This window comes from Nyctereutes procyonoides, unplaced genomic scaffold, assembly GCF_905146905.1.
Source record: "Nyctereutes procyonoides isolate TBG_1078 unplaced genomic scaffold, NYPRO_anot_genome, whole genome shotgun sequence".
Classification (NCBI taxonomy): domain Eukaryota; kingdom Metazoa; phylum Chordata; class Mammalia; order Carnivora; family Canidae; genus Nyctereutes; species Nyctereutes procyonoides.
The window spans coordinates 84,215,477-84,231,513 of record NW_026575140.1 but is presented as its reverse complement, the minus strand read 5'-3'; the positions used below and the strand labels follow the sequence as shown (position 1 = coordinate 84,231,513).

Below are 16,037 nucleotides of genomic sequence, written 5' to 3'. Positions count from 1 at the left end.
GCCATGCCATGGTCAGGGGCATGGCCGGTGGGAGACCAGGGCCTTGCCCTCCAAGGATCCAGGCCTAGGATGGGGCTTCCAGTTGCCTGGGTCCAAGGTAGTACTGTTCTATCACAGTCAGACTTTGGCCTTCATTTTGTTTGCCACAGCTGGTTATTGTGGAAAGTGTTACAGTCCCTCTTACAGTGCTCCACGTTAGACATGTTGTTTTAATTAGAGCTTCTTAACCAGTGTGCCAGACAATGCTTTGAATGTGTTACAGATGGGCCAGACATACTGATTTCCTGAGTCCTCAGAGAGGATGGTCGGTGACAGAGTGGTAAGAGCTTCAAGGCTGATCATTACTGGCCACCAACAGCATGGCCTATTTACCTCGCTGTATCTGTACCAGTACTGGCATTTTCTGTACGTGTCCTAAGTGAAAAAGATTGGCAAAGCCTGCTCTAGACTGACGTACGATCACTTTGCAGGTCTCATAGTACGAAGTGATTTGCATACAGCTTTAACAGCATTTCTCATCACATTATTTGGTTTGCCTGACAGTGTTGGAGGTGTCAAAGTAGGTTTGTGCTGTTCTTATTAATGAGGATATAGATGTAGGTTAAGTGGCTTTATGTAGCTACATATTCTCAGTCAAGTAGGGCAGTTGAAACTAGAACTCCATTCTTCTGACTCTTATTTTGTTACATTCTCTCTACTAACCCAAATTGGCTTTCTTGAATTTTTTTTGGACAGCCTATCACTTCTGGTTCATTTAGGCCATGCAGGCAATTACATTTTTTGTAGAGTTTTTCTATCCCAACTTCTGTTATGTCATCTGCCTTTGTTGATACTTTTTAACCTCAAGACTCACTTTTACTTTTAATCTCTATTAAAAGGTTTATTTTTTATTTTTATTTTTATTTTGCTATTTGATCCATTGTGTTGAAATTTGATTATCTGTATTATTTATTGTGGTAGCTCTCATTCCTAGATTTGTGTCATATTTATAGTTAATTCTTTTTTTTTTTTAAAGATTTTATTTATTAACTCATGAGAGACAGAGAGGCAGAGGGAGAAGCAGGCTCCATGCAGCAGGGAGCACAATGTGGGACTCGATCCCGGGTCTCCAAGATCACGCCCTGGGCTGAAGGCGGCACTAAACCACTGAGCCATCTGGGTTGCCCTTTATAGTTAATTCTTGAATGACATAAATTTGAACTGCACAGGTCCACTTACATGCAGATTTTTAAAAATAAATGCAGTACAGTACTGTAAATATATTTTTCTTATGATTTTAATAACTTTTTTTGGTTTTGTTTTAATAACTTACTTTCTCTAGCTTTATTGGAAGAACACAGTATATAATACATAGAACATAAAATATACATTAATTGACTGTTACCGGTAAGTCTACTGGTCAGTGATAGGCAATTAGCAGTTAAATTTTTGGGGAGTCTTAAGTTATATCTGCCTGTGTAGTGGCTGTGCCCTTAACTCTTGAATTGTTCAAGGGTCAACTGTAGTTATTACAGTGACATTTGTTCAAAATGGTTGCCTTTAAATTGTTTATAGAAGGTTAGATTACATTAAGGTAGGAAGATGTATATTTTAGAAATATTTTTTTCATAAACCAGTTATAAAAAAGTTCTAGCACTTAAAGCTGAGTTTTAAAAAATATTTGTTATTTATTTGAGAGAGAGAGAGTGAGCACACAAACATGGGGGAGGGGCAGAGGGGTCTGCTCAGAGGAGGGGCTCCCTCCTCTGAGGAGGGAGCCTGGTGCGGGATTCCATCTCAGGACCCCGGGATTGTGACCCGAGCCTAAGGCAGATGCCCAACTGACTGAGCTGTCCAGGTGCCCTATAACTAAATTCTCTTTTTATTTAGTGTTCATTCTGTATTGATCTTAATAATGGTATTTTTTTTAAAAAACCTGGTCATTTTGCTTCAGTTACTCAACTAAATGGTGGATTGATTCAGAATTCAAATCTAGGTGTGTTTGACCTCAAAATTTTCCTCAGTGCTACTCTTTTAAGTATTGTGAAATGACTTGTAAACATTTATCTTGGTTTTGGAAAGGGATGTTTTTCAGATTAACAATTTTTAATTTTATATTATTTATTTATTTTTAAGGATTTTATTTATTCATGAGAGACACAGAGAGAGAGGCAGAGACACAGGCAGAGGGAGAAGCAGGCTCCATGCAGGGAGCCCGATGCAGGACTTGATCCCAGGACCCCAGGATCGTGCCCTGGGCCGAAGGCAGATGCTAAACTGCTGAGCCACCCGGGCATCCCTAGATTAACATTTTTTTAAAAAAAGATTTTATGTTTTAGTAATATATCCATCCAACTTAGGGTGTGAACTTACATCCCTGAAATTAGGAGACACATGTATGACCAAGCCAGCCAGGCTCTCCCCAGATATACATTCTTACATTTGGAATAATGGATTCTTTAATATTACTCATGTACATTCCCTACTCTCTCCAAGAATTATCTGGTCTAAAAGTCAGTAGTGTTGAGGTTAAGAAACTCTGTTCTAAGGGTTTTAAGTAGTCAGAGTTTTACCTTGTATGTGTATTTAGCTGACTGTCATGATGACAGGTATTAGAATGTATGAGTGATACAGAATTTCTTGTGCCTCCGTAGTCTGTATTCTTCATTTGTCTGCTTCCCTACTTGGGAGCAGGTGGTCAATGAGAGAAGAGCATGGTGTTTATCTATTTCTTTCTTTCTTTCTTTCTTTCTTTCTTTCTTTCTTTCTTTCTTTCTTTTCTTTTCTTTTCTTTTTTTTTTTGATTTTATTTATTTGAGAGAGAGAACATGAGTGGAGGGGAGGGGCAGAGGGAAAGGGAGAAGCGGACTCCCTGCTGAGCAGGGAGCCTGGTGCGGAATTTGATCCCAGGGCCCTGAGATTATGACCTGACCGAAAGTAGACGCTTATCCAACTGAGCCACCCAGGAGCCCCAATGTTTATCCATTTCAATTCTATGTTTCTTGTAGAGAATCTGGGATTTAATCCCAAAGGCTTTCTGAGTGGTGAAGACTGGGCTTTTTATATTTTAATGCTTATTTTTGTTAGAACTTTTGGTGGAGAAAAAAATCTTGTGAAGTGTAAGCAACCAGGCTGGCTTTCGTGTATCAACTTGCTAGCCAAAATGATTTCTATGAGGAGTTGTATTTGTTGGTTAAACTCAGATTTGAAGGAATGGTTGCTTAGCATTCTAATGCAAGTTCTATCTCTTTTCTCTTGTTCTTGATTTTCAAGGTATGACCAGAGCCTCAAGGTAGCACTTTTCCCAATTTCTTCACAATAACTTTCCCATACTTAGATTTTGTGTTCCAATGATCTAGATTGCTGTACCCACCTCCTTAAACTTAAGTTACTTGGGGTCACTCTAACTAAGATTACAGGTTCCGTAGTCCTATGGTACTTATTAAATTCTCTGCTTGTTTTTCAAGGAAATCTTCTTTATAATTCTCAATTCAGGATTTGTCTTCATTAAGTGGTAAATATGTCTTAATAATATTATCAACTGCCGACATTATTTAGTTATTTTTGAAATGCCAGGAACGATTCTTAAGCCCCTTGCATATATTACTGACTGAATCATTACAGTTGCCATTGAAGTAGTTACTCATACTAATTTTTTTTTAAAGATTTTATTTATTTATTCATGAGAGACACAGGCTGAGGGAGGAGCAGGTTCCACGCGGGGAACCCGACGTGGGACCCAATCCTGGGACCCCAGGATCACACCCTGAGCCTAAGGCAGATGCTCAACTGCTGAGCCACCCAGGTGTCCCATGCATACTATTTTTTTTATCGTGGTAAAATTTACATAAGAAATTTGCCATCTTAACCATTTTTAGGTGTATAGTTGGGTAGTATTAAGTATATTTGCATTGTTGTGAACAGATCTCCACAACTTTTACATCTTAAAAAACCAATACTCGGTGCCCATTATACAACAGCCCCTCACTTCTTCCTCCCCACAGCCCCTGGTCACCACCATTCTTCCTGTTGCTATGAATTTGACTACTTTAGATGCCTCATATAAGTGGAATCTTAAAGCATTTTTCTTTTTGTGGCTGACTTCCCTTAGCGTAATGTTCTTTAAGGTTCATCCATGTTGTACCATGTGATAAGATTTCCTTTCTTTTTGAGGCTGAATAATATTACATTGTATGTATTGACCACATTTTGTTTATCTGTTCATTCATTGATAGAGACTTGGGTGGCTTCCATCTCTTGGTTATTGTGAATAGTGTTGCTATGAGCATGAATGTGCAAATATCTCTGAGATACTGCTTTCAGTTCTTTTAGATACGTACCCAGAAGTAAAATTGCTGATTCATATGGTAATTCTGTTTTTAATTTTTCTAGGAACTGCCGTATTACCATACTGTTTTCCACAGCAGGTTTGCCATTTTACATTCCCACCACCAGTGCACAGGGGTTCTCATTTTTCTCACCTCCTCATCAACCTTGTTATTTTCTATTATTTTATTTTTTTATCTTTTTGTTAGTAGCCATCCTACTGGATGTGAAGTGATATCTCATTGAGGTTTTGTTTTGCATTTGCCTAATGATAGTGATATTGAGCATTTCTTAATATGCTTGTCTCCCATTTGAGTATCATCTTTGGAGAAATATCTGTTCAAATCCTTTGCCTATTTTTTGTTTTTGTTTTTTGTTGTTGTTGTTGAGTTGTTGGAGTTTTTGGTATATTCTGAATATCAGTCTCTTACCAGATACATGATTTCAGATATTTTTCTACCTTTCTGTAGGTTACCCCTTCATCCTGTTAATAGAGTCTTTTGATGTACAAAAGTTTTTAATTTTGATGAAGTCAAGCTTATCTACTTTTTTGTTGCCTGCCTGTTAAAGTGCCCTGTCCAAGAAATCATTGACAAGTCAACGTCATGAAGTTTTTTCCTTATGTTTTCTTGTAAGAGTTTTATTATTTTAGCTCTTTTTTTGGATATTTAATCCTGTTTGAGTTACTTTTTCTGGAGAGTATAAGGTATGGATCCAATTTCACTTTTTTTGCATATGGACATCCAGTTTTTCCAGTACCATTGTTGAAAAGACTGTCCTTTCCTGACTGAATAGTCTTGGTACCCTTGTTGCAAATCATATATGTCCATACTCATGGTGATTTTGTAGATGAGGTGATTGACATTGAGGTGTGACTGCTGGAGTACTAACATATATTTTTTCTTTTTAAGAATTAACCTCAAAGTAATCTTATGCTTGGTACTATAGGATGAAAGAAGTTTTTAGGATTCTGATGTCTTTTTTGTGGTTATCTTTTCCCAGGAGGATAAGTGTCAGCAACTTTGCACCCCCCTCCTGATAGGTTGCCATCTCCAGGTACTAAGCTGGTGGTTTTCAAAGTCTTTTTAAAAATGTATTAAAAGGTTTTATTTATTCATGAGTCACACAGAGAGAGGCAGAGACACAAGCAGAGGGAGAAGCAGGGTCCTTGAGAGGAGCCCAACGCGGGACTTGATCCCAGGACCCTGGGATCACTACCTGAGCCGAAGGCAGATGCTCAACCACCCAGGTGTCCACACCTATTTTAACTATAAATAAATAATATACTATTTCATTTATAATATGATTTTAATAGAATTAAACTTGAACAGTGAAAAATTAATCATATCTTGTTTGAGTTACAGTTACTAACCAACCCAGATTTGCTTTGATACCTGGCAGCAGCCCATTTATACGGGCATGTAGTGGGAAGAAGTTCTCCTGTGTTAGTGGGTCAGGTACATATTTTTGCCTAAAGATTTCAGTGGCAGCATTTATCAGTAGGTATTTATTGAGTGCATATTGATTATCAAATAGTATATAAGTACTAGGAGTATAGAGATGAGCAAAATAGATGTGATTCCTGCCATGACAGAACTTTCCAACTGGAGTTTTGTGCCTTAGGCTTATAACTTGGTGTATTTGTGTACTGGTAACAATAATTATTTTCTCCAGCTTTATTAAATAGAATTGACATAATATTGTGTAGGTTTGAGGTATCTAAGGTGATGGTTTGATACACATATGTATTGTAAAATGTTTATGAGATAAGGTTGGTTAATACATTCTTCATCTATCATAATTACAAATAACCCTGAGCCCCCAATTTTCAAACTCTTGGCAACAAGACTCCTGTTTTCCCCAAGCAGAATATTAGGTGGACCTCCAGTGTTTCTACCGGTGATTAGCATTTTGTTAGTATATATTCATCTGTAAAATAATGTATAATATTTACCTGTTTTTGTTTATGAATGGTAACACAGTTCATACATTTCTGGCTTCCAGTGTGTTGAAAACATGTGTGTTATGGTTTTAAGAATTTGTGCCTGTTACGGTGTTTTTTTTTTTTAAGATTTTATTTATTCATTCATGAGCGATACACAGAGAGAGGCAGAGACACAGACAGAGGAAGAAGCAGGCTCCATGCAGGGACCCTGACATGGGACTCGATTCCTTGGATCACGCCCTGACCCAAAGGCAGATGCTCAACCTGTTGAGCCACCCAGGCATTTTCTGTTATAGTTTTAAAAACAGATGTTTGGAGAACACCTGATGCTTTGCCACCGATGTCAGTGTGAAAACCAGGAACTTATTTAGATATCTTTGAGGTTCAGTTTGTGATTACAAAAAAAAATGTTTTTAAAAATATTTATTCATTCATGAGACACACACACACACACACACACACACACACACAGAGGCAGAGACACAGGCAGAGGGAGAAGCAGGCTCTGTGTGGGGAGCCCGACGTGGGACTTGATCCCAGGTCTCTAGGATCACGCTCTGAGCCAAAGGCTGATGCTCAACCCCTGAGTCACCCAGGCGTCCCTACAAAGAACCATTTTTTTTTCCCTTGCAGAGTTAGAGTGTAAAATATGAGAAAGTCTTGACTTCTTTAGTGCTGATATGTGAAGCTAATTGAAAGCCTAACAACTGACCCAGAGTAAGTTTTTTTTTTTTTTTCAATTTCTCTACAAAGGATCTAAGGATAAGTGTCAAGAGACAGTCATTTTTCTTTGTGTCCTACAGTGGTTTTAAACTTAAGGTCAGTTCACATCTTGTATTTTAAGATAATGACATTGATAAAGATATTAGGATTTTTGTAGTTAGTTGTAAGGATTTTATTCTTTGAGATTTGATTTTAATTTAAGTATGTCAGCAGTATTTGTTAACTGTGAAAGATGGTATTTTTGGGCTTCAGCATTCTTAAAGTAAGGTCTTTAAGAAATAAGTCATTCTGTTTTAAAAATTATTTTTCCTAATGGAGTGTCTCCCACAAATTTACTCTATTTATAATAATAGTATATATGTATATATATATACATATATATATTTTAAAACTGTAATCCTCAACTAATTACCATCTACTGGTGTTAAGTACGGCCCATGATGCTTGAAAATTGGTGTAGCTGGCTGATATTTTAAGTTTAGCAACAGTAAGAGATACTGATTCCTATTCAGGATATGGTATACACGTTTTTAAAAAGGAAGAAAGTTTAAAGGATTTGATTTCTTTTATGCTTTTTTTTTTAAGATTTATTTATCTATTAGAGAGAAAGCATATGAGCAATCGAGGGGAGGGGCAGAGGTGGAGAGAATCTCAAGCAGATTCTACACCGAGCCTGACACGGGGTTCAATCCCATGACTGCGAGATAACGACCTGAGCCAAAACTAAGAGTCAGGTGTTCAACTGAGTATGCCTCCTTCCAGACGCTCTGGATTTCCTTTCTTTTTTCTGGCTGAATGGTATTCCTATGTACACATTCACACCAAAATTTCTTTATCCGTTCATCTGTGGGTGGACTCTTAGGGTCTCTCTATGTCTCAGCTATTGTGAGTAATGCTGCAGTGAACATGAGGTGGTGGTTTCATTTCCTTCTGGTATATATCCAGAAGTGAGGATTCTAGATCATATGGTGGTTTTATTTTTAATTTTCTGAGAAGTTTTCGTACTGTTTTCCATAGCCACCGGGGCTGCCCCTCATTGTTTTTTTTTTTTTTCCCTCATTGTGGTTTTGATTTGAATTTCCCTGATGATTAGTGATATTGAACATCTTTTTGTGTACCTGTTTTCTTTTTTTCTTCATTTTTTTTAATGGAACCTTATTTTTTTATTTAATATTTTATTTATTTATTCATGAGAGACAGAGATAGGCAGAGACACAGACAGAGGGAGAAGCAGGCTCCATGCAGGGAGCCCGATGTGGGACTTGTTCCTGGGACTCCAGGATCACACCCCGTGCTGAAAGCAGGCACCAAACCGCTGAGCCACCCAGGGATCCCTGTACCTGTTTTCTGTTTGTAGTGCTTCTCTGGAAAAATGTCTGTTCAAGTCTTCTGCCCATTTTTGAATCAGATTTTTAAAAAATGCTTTTTCTTTTTTTAGGGAAAAATATGTTTGGTGTATATTGTATATATGTATTTTCTTTTTTGTTAGTTTCTTTTTAGTGTATAGTAACTGACTTTGTTGTTACCTCATTTGGGAAAACAGATAGGTCCCCACATGTATGTTCAACTATTCTATCTCTTGGGATACATTCTGACCTGCTATTTTAAAAACTTACCAAAGTGTGTAAAACTGTATTTTGAAATAATTTTATAATTTTATAACAGTAGCTTTAGCTAGCTTTAACAGCTTTTTATTTGTAAGTTGGTTAAACTAATAACATTAATTTGGTGGATATTTACTACCTATTAGAAATGTATTTGTAAGAGATAAAAAACATGCTTTTTATGCTCTTTATATTGTCAGAAATTAAAAAAAAGAGAGAGACCTAGAATAATTAAATTTTTTTTAAAGATTCTATTTATTTATTCATGAGAGACACACAGAGAGAGGCAGGGACATAGAGAGAGAAGCAGGCTCCATGCAGGGAGCCCGATGCGGGACTCCATCCCGGGACCCCAGGATCATGCCCTGGGCCAAAAGCAGATGCTTAACTGCCGAGTCACCCAGGCATCCCTAAAAGTTTTAAAAAGATTTTAAAGATTTTATTTATTTATTCATGAGAGATACAGAGAGAGAGGCAGAGACACAGAGGGAGAAGCAGGCTCCCTGCAGGGAGCCCGTTGCAGAACTCCAGGACCCCAGGATCACGACTGGAGCCAAAGGCAGATGCTCAACCACTGAGCCACCCAGGTATCCCTAGAATAGTTTTAAATGCAGTACAAACTTTTTTTACAAGTTGAAGAAAAACTCAAAGCTTAAGAGTTATATTTTAATTTCATTGTTTAGCATGCCTGATTTAGTCTTTCATACGTATCGCTTACTGTTTATGAACAATAAGTTTATAAGTAAATATTGTAATAAATAATAAATAAGTTATTAAGTATTGTTATTTTGTTTATGAACAAAATGTTCATCTTGTCCGATTTCCATATTTTCTCTTAACTTGTCTGTGAGGGGCAGACGTTTTTCCTCCTTTTATATAAAGCTCCATTTATCATATTGTGATATGGTAATGCTAAATGTAAACATCCATAAGTTTAGTTTTAAAAATCATCAGAACTTGAAGATTGTTTCTTCCAAGGTTAGTAGTAAAAGAAATTTGTATATATCATTGCCAGTAGCATGTTAATATTCTACTAAATAAGATTCTAATATGTAGTGACCCTTGAACAGCATAGGTTTGAACTGTGTGGGTCCAGTTAGACATGTATTTATTTATTTGTTTTTAAAGATTTAAAAAACTTAGAGATAACAGAGAGAGAGGGGGGTAGGGACATAGGCAGACGGAGTCCAGTGCAGGACTTGATAACAGGACCCTGGGATCACGACCTGAGCTAAAGGCAAACGTTCAACCGCTGAGCCACCCAGGTGCCCTGGAAATTTTTTTTTTTACGAGTTGATAGCAAAAGCCATCAGGCATTTATTTATAGCTGCCCACCCCAGTCACCGCAGGATGGAATCGAAAGTGACTGGTCCAGAGGTTGTGCCTTTTGGCTTTTGAGTACACAGAGAGGCCTTCTGAGGCCTCAGCAGCCCTCCAGGACCCAGAACAGGCAAGGGTGTTGCTCTCCCCATGTGCTGATGGGGGTGGCTGGGTGGAGCACCCTGGGCTGGCAGGCAGTGGGCAAGGCTGAAGTGGAGGAAAGTGCCCAGAGGGCAGGGATGGTGCCATGCGGAGAGCCCCATGCCTCCACTGTCTCTTCCCTCAAGTGTGGCCAGAACTGCAGATGGCCTGAGGCCATGGATTACCTCCAGGTGTGGGGGGGCACCTGTGCTGCACCTCCAGGATGCTGTTGCTGCCCCCACACTAGGTGTCTGCCACTGACCCAAGGCTGCCAGTCCTCAGAACCTCCCATCCCAGGAGCAGGCCTTGCTGTTGCTGCTGCCTGTCCCTGCCTGGCCCACCTCTGCAGACTTTGTCCACTAACAATACCTGCATTATTGTAAATTTATTTTCTCTTCCTTTTGATTTTCTTAATAATAATATTTTCTTTAGTTTACTTTATTGTAAGAATACAGTATGTGATACATATGATATGTGTTAATCAGCTGTTCATGTTATAGTTAAGTAAGGCTTTTGAGTAACAGTAGACTTAGGTTTAAGGTTGTATGTGGATTTTCAACTGTGCGGGGTGGGAGATCGGCACCTTAATAACCCCTGTAGAGTTCAGGGGTCAACTGTATTTAGTTTGCCCTTTTTTTCCCCACTGTACAATTAATACTCTAGGAATCATTTAGGGAGATGTTTAGAATCTAAATTACTTTGATTCCTAGAACAAACTGCTTTATCAACAATTTGCTCCTGATAGGAAGTGGTTTTCATACATTTATTTGTTTAAGTGTATATCATGAAAAGTATTTGGTGAATTCTTCATCCCTGCTTGCTTAGCATAGGATAATTTGGCTTTTACTGTCTTTTTCTTCTAGCATTACTGTCCAACATAGGGGCCCTGGTTTTAGCATGATATAACTAATAAATTCATGTAGCTGGAGCTGTTGTGTTACAGGTGAACAAACCTCTTGAAAGTAGGACGGAACATTCTGAAGCAGGAAAAAAAGTTTTAGAAAAATTTTCAGATTAGTCTTAGCTAGATTAATGATCTGAAACATAATATTCTTAGTGTTTTAGGGTTATGGACTTTAGAAGTACAAAAAAAGAAACTCTTGGTTAAGTCAGCCTATAAGGCACTAGTGGTTTAGAAATGTTTCTGAATTAATTTTATGCAGCAAAATCTGGAATGACTTTTTTCTTTTTCCTTTAAAGTCTTTTTCTTCTGTTTGGTCCTGTTCAGAGCCACCTTATATCAATTTCAATACTATTTCTGTATTCCTATAGTCTTTGCTATATGATTTATTCTTTTTGCTTCTTTCAGCTGTCTTCCTTTGCACTTTGTGCCCATGAAAGTAAAAAATCTGAGATTGGACCTGTTTTCTCTGGGGAGAATCATGTTTAGCACAGTATTGGTGGCTCAGTAAATCTTAAGTAGTGTTGCCAACCTTTTGGAAGCATTTGCCTTAGTTAGAAACAATTATGGAAAGTTTTCTGTGTGGACTACACTCTCTTATCTTGGTATCAGCAAAGTCCTTTCAACATCTTGGTTTAGTTTTTGTCTGTGTAGTTAGTTCCAGGCTCTGCTGGTAGAAAAATTTCAAATGTGCCCATGCACTTCCTTTTGTGATTACCTATTGGTTAATTTTTTGGGGGATGTGTAATGATTTTTTGATTATTCAGCTAAATGAACAGTATCTTACTGTATTAAGAATAGATTTTGGAGATTACTATTAGCACATGCAAGATGTAGGAATTTCTTTAAAAATTGGTGGTTTAAATGGATAATTTTAACAATTAAATGTATGAATTTTAGAGTTATTAAAGTGTGCAGATAAAGCTAAAATTACTTGTACTTTATTATGCACTTGTATTTATGCTTTAGGCTCTTTTTTATTTTAAAGTAAACTTCATAACTTTGAGAGCTCTTATTAAAGCATATTTATTGTCAGATTTTAAGAAAGAACTTTTAGATTTATAACTTTGTATAAAATCCCATTATGCATTTCTTTACTTTTTATCGTATACTATTTAAAATAGAGGACAAGATGAGAAAAATCCTGAAAAACAAAGTCAATGAAAGCTTTACAAGTATGATAATTATGACAAGAAATCATAAGACCATTAGTACCAGTGATGGTCTTTGTGTTTGGCTAGAATCAACATTCATTTATGCCCAGGTAAATAAATTATTTTGTTCACAAAAGAGTTTTAATAATTTATGGTTGAAGCGTAAATGAAATACTGTGGCCCTTCAGTTAAGTAATGCACATGCAGGCCTCAGATGTAAAAGTTCAGTCAGTGTGGTTGTTGCAGCTCATGTCATTGAAGGAACGGGCACAAAAGTTTGTTTGTAACTACCATGGAACTGAGTACAAAGATGCCAGTGACCTTTGAACTTCTGTGGCTGTGCATCTGAACAAGGAATTGTTTGAGGATGGGAAAAGCTGCCAGTAGACTTGGGATATGCTTTCCCCTTGCTTTCTACAGAATTGCTGAATGACCCTACTCCAGAAAAACAAAAAAGTAAAAACCAAAGGAAAAAAAAAAAGCCAACAACGAACGCTTAATTGGAAGAAATTCTTATTAGTCTCAGAAGAATCTTATGTCCACACAGCTAAATCTACTCAGGTATTCATATCTCAAAGTGATAGTCTCTATGAAAATGTTACCTTCACTTACAAAAAAGGCAACAACATTAATTACTGCCATTTTATGCATCGACAAGGCTGGTGGAGGCTTGTGGATTCCTTCCTCTGCAGTTGTTATCTTTTTAAAACCTCTCCTCCAGCTCTGCTGGTTGAAAAATCCTTCTGTATCTGGGTCACAGTAATTCCTTAGTTTTCTGTTACATTGTTTAAAGGTCGGGCATTATTCAGAGAGTGAAACCCATAAATATTTGTCAAGTAAATGAGTGAATTAATAAATACTCAGGAAAAGAGGTGTTTTTTGTGTGTGAGAAAGTAGGAATAATGGCATTTGTAGTACTTTCTTTTTTGTTTTCTCCCAAGGTAGTTAATAAAAATCTAGTAACATCTCTCACTAAGGGAATACCATAAAGTATCTCTTCTGTAGACAAACAGTCACTCAGCCTTTGAGTTTACTTCTCTTGGTTGTGCTAGCCAGTGTTCAAACTGGGCTCAGGTAACAAGGTTTTGTTTCAAAGCTGTTTTTCAGGAGTCTGAGGAATCAGTCCTGCTGTTACCATTTTGGAGAAAAGCTGGCTCTTGCTTAATAAGGTGCATATCTCTTTTAACTATGATTAATAAAGCAGGGTGTTTGTATTTGAAATCATTGTGGCGATACACTGTTACATAGTGCACATGGTTTGAGGTAGTTCCTCTTTGCCATCAATTATGCCTGTGTACATTTCTTTTCATACACTTTTAGGTAGTTCTTTTTATGATTAGTGGTCAGACCATAAATTGATCTATAGGTTATAATAAACTGCAGAGATCAGAGATCATATTCCTTAACTGTAGCCATGGAGATTGAAATGTCTTGACTTCATAAGCAACTTTGTGAGTGAGAAAGGGTAAAGTGTGAAAAATTAGTATGGTAGTTATCATAAGAAAAATGCCTTCTTCTATTATTTATTTGGGAGAGAGAGAGAAAGAAAGAATGAACAGGGGGAGGGGCAGGAGAGGCGAGGAAACCTAAGCACATTCCCTGTGGAGCATGGAGCCCAACATAGAGTTCGATCTCACCGCCCTGAGATTGTGACCTGAGCCGAAACCAACGTCAGATGCTTAACTGAGCCTGGGTGGCTCAGAAAAATGACTTTATAAATAATTTTTAGTAACTTTCCTAATGTGTATATGTGTTAATATAGATTTATGAGAAGTTTAACATAAGTTTTTAACTGATACCTGGAGAATTTTATTCATTATATTCCATATGAAAAATTACTTAGGAGGTGTAGCCTTATGTTTTGACTTATCAGCTACTTTTATGAAATAGAACAATTTACAGGCAGAAAAATGCCTCGGATGACTAGGGCCTGCATGTGTTCATTGTCCTGGAGACCAGCTACTCTGTGGAGGTAGACATGTAGAATGGGGAGGACTGTAGCTGCAACCATCAGGGAAGATGGTTGAAAGAATGGGATCTGGGAGCTGGATCAGGATGAAAAGAGGGACATAAAAGGTACAAATAGCTACAGAGGAGCCTTCTTTCAGATCCCAATCTGAAGGAAACCAGAGAATGGAATCAGAACAGTCAACTGCGGGCATTGGATGATCTTTATCTGGTAGACCAGGCAATCCTTAAATGTTTCAGCAATTAAAAAAAATTAAACTTCCTTAGGTTAACTGATGTATATCTTTTATTCAGTTTTAGCTTTGGTTTATTTTAATTAAAATCTTTCCTGCGATACATACTGAACTTTGTTGTGATGGTTTAATGGGATATATTTTTGAGAACAAGTAAACCTTAGCACGATACAGAGACTGTATTTGACAAAATGCTATAGAATTGTCATGCAACATTTCGTGAATTGAACAATCCCTTTTTAGAATGTTGCGTGAAATGTGTGAAGTTACTCTTTTAGACAAAAGAATTTTTGAATAGTCCACCCCATTTCATAATGCAGAAATGCATTTCATAATGCATTGCATAATGCAGAAAAAAAGATAAAAAGGAGGGCTGAAGAATATGAGAAATACTGGTTAAATATGGCATTATTTCCACCTACTTTTTCGAGAGGAAAAGTTTGTGTTCTGGTAACTATGTCAGAAGAGTGCCATGTTACTTGAGTTTATGAAATGGCAAATGCTAAGTGAAGTTAATTTGATTGAGTGATGAATAATGCTTTTTAAGTCAGAAAAGGACAGACTGAGAATTCACTATTCTGAAAAAAGTTTGTCAGAAAATAAATACTCTCTTTAGGATTTAAGAAGTTCTGTTGGTTTTTTTTTTTTTTTTGATTCATTATTAACTTACCAAATCCAAGAACTATTTTAGAGAACTTTGTTCATCTTTTTGGTAATTTTTAAAAAAAGATTAAAATTGAAATATGAAAGGAAAACAATCTGGACATCTTGTGAATTGCTAGATTAAAAAATATATATACACTGTATTCAATATTGGTAAGCACATTAAGTTCTCCTCATAGTTGGGGCAGATTTCAGATTGCCTCTCTAATATCCATTTCTCCCCTTTGCCTTCCTAATAGGATGCACGTTTTGTTACAAACAGAAGTATGCCTATCTTAAATATTTCTTAGTGTCTCATTCAGCTGGAGTAGCCACGTGACAAAGTCCTCGTCAGTGAGGGGGTAGGCAGAGATGTCTGAAGTTTTTGGGAAGCCCTTCTACCCATTTCTTTTCTTCTTGCCTGGAAATTATACATGATGCCTGAAGCTGATCCAGTATTCTAGAGACTTTCAGAGAAAAGCTGAGAGATTTACAGAGATCTTAGCCCATATTTTCTTCAGCTGCCAGACCGTCAGCAAGCGCCTTTTTCAGAACTTCCATTTCATGAGAAGAGTAAGCCCCTACCTCGCTTAAGCCACTGTAATTTGGACTTCCTGTTACACACATCAGAATATTATTCCTAACTGATAAAATAATTTATATGCCCATTATGATGTATTTTCAGGAGATTTGGAATCTTCTGGTAATAATTTAACAAGGGATTTATCTGACTTCAAATCCAGAAGATCCTAGGATTTGGGGGATTATTTCTGTCTTTTAGATTTGATTGGACCAGCTGGATAACCAGCTGGATGGATAGTGGTTACTGCTGGAGGTTTGAAGGACATGCAAGGAAGTATTCAAACTAGTTTAGCATTTCCCGCTGTCATTTTATCCTCTTTCATTTCAAATCTCTGGCTTCATCTGGGCCCATAATCTATGTTCAAACTATTAGAGCTCCTTCTGAATGAAGGGGATTCTGGAAGATACAGCACAATTAGGGTTGTCTGGATTGGTTAACGAGAATCTGACCGATGACCTGATCTCCCTCTGTATCAAGATGAATTGTGGAGATTGTCCTTCCACACCCTCCTTTATAAA

The 16,037-nt window shown here is 37.3% G+C and overlaps 1 protein-coding gene across 1 annotated transcript in view; it reads left to right on the top strand.

Annotated features, from left to right (window-relative positions):
• The first annotated feature begins 6,944 nt into the window (after positions 1-6,944).
• Positions 6,945-16,037, top strand: part of ARHGAP32 (Rho GTPase activating protein 32) — a 265,244-nt gene continuing 256,151 nt past the window's right edge. Inside the window, exon 1 of the mRNA XM_055304940.1 lies at positions 6,945-6,967. The gene's annotated coding sequence lies outside the window, so the exon portion shown is untranslated. The remainder of the gene's footprint in view (positions 6,968-16,037) is intronic.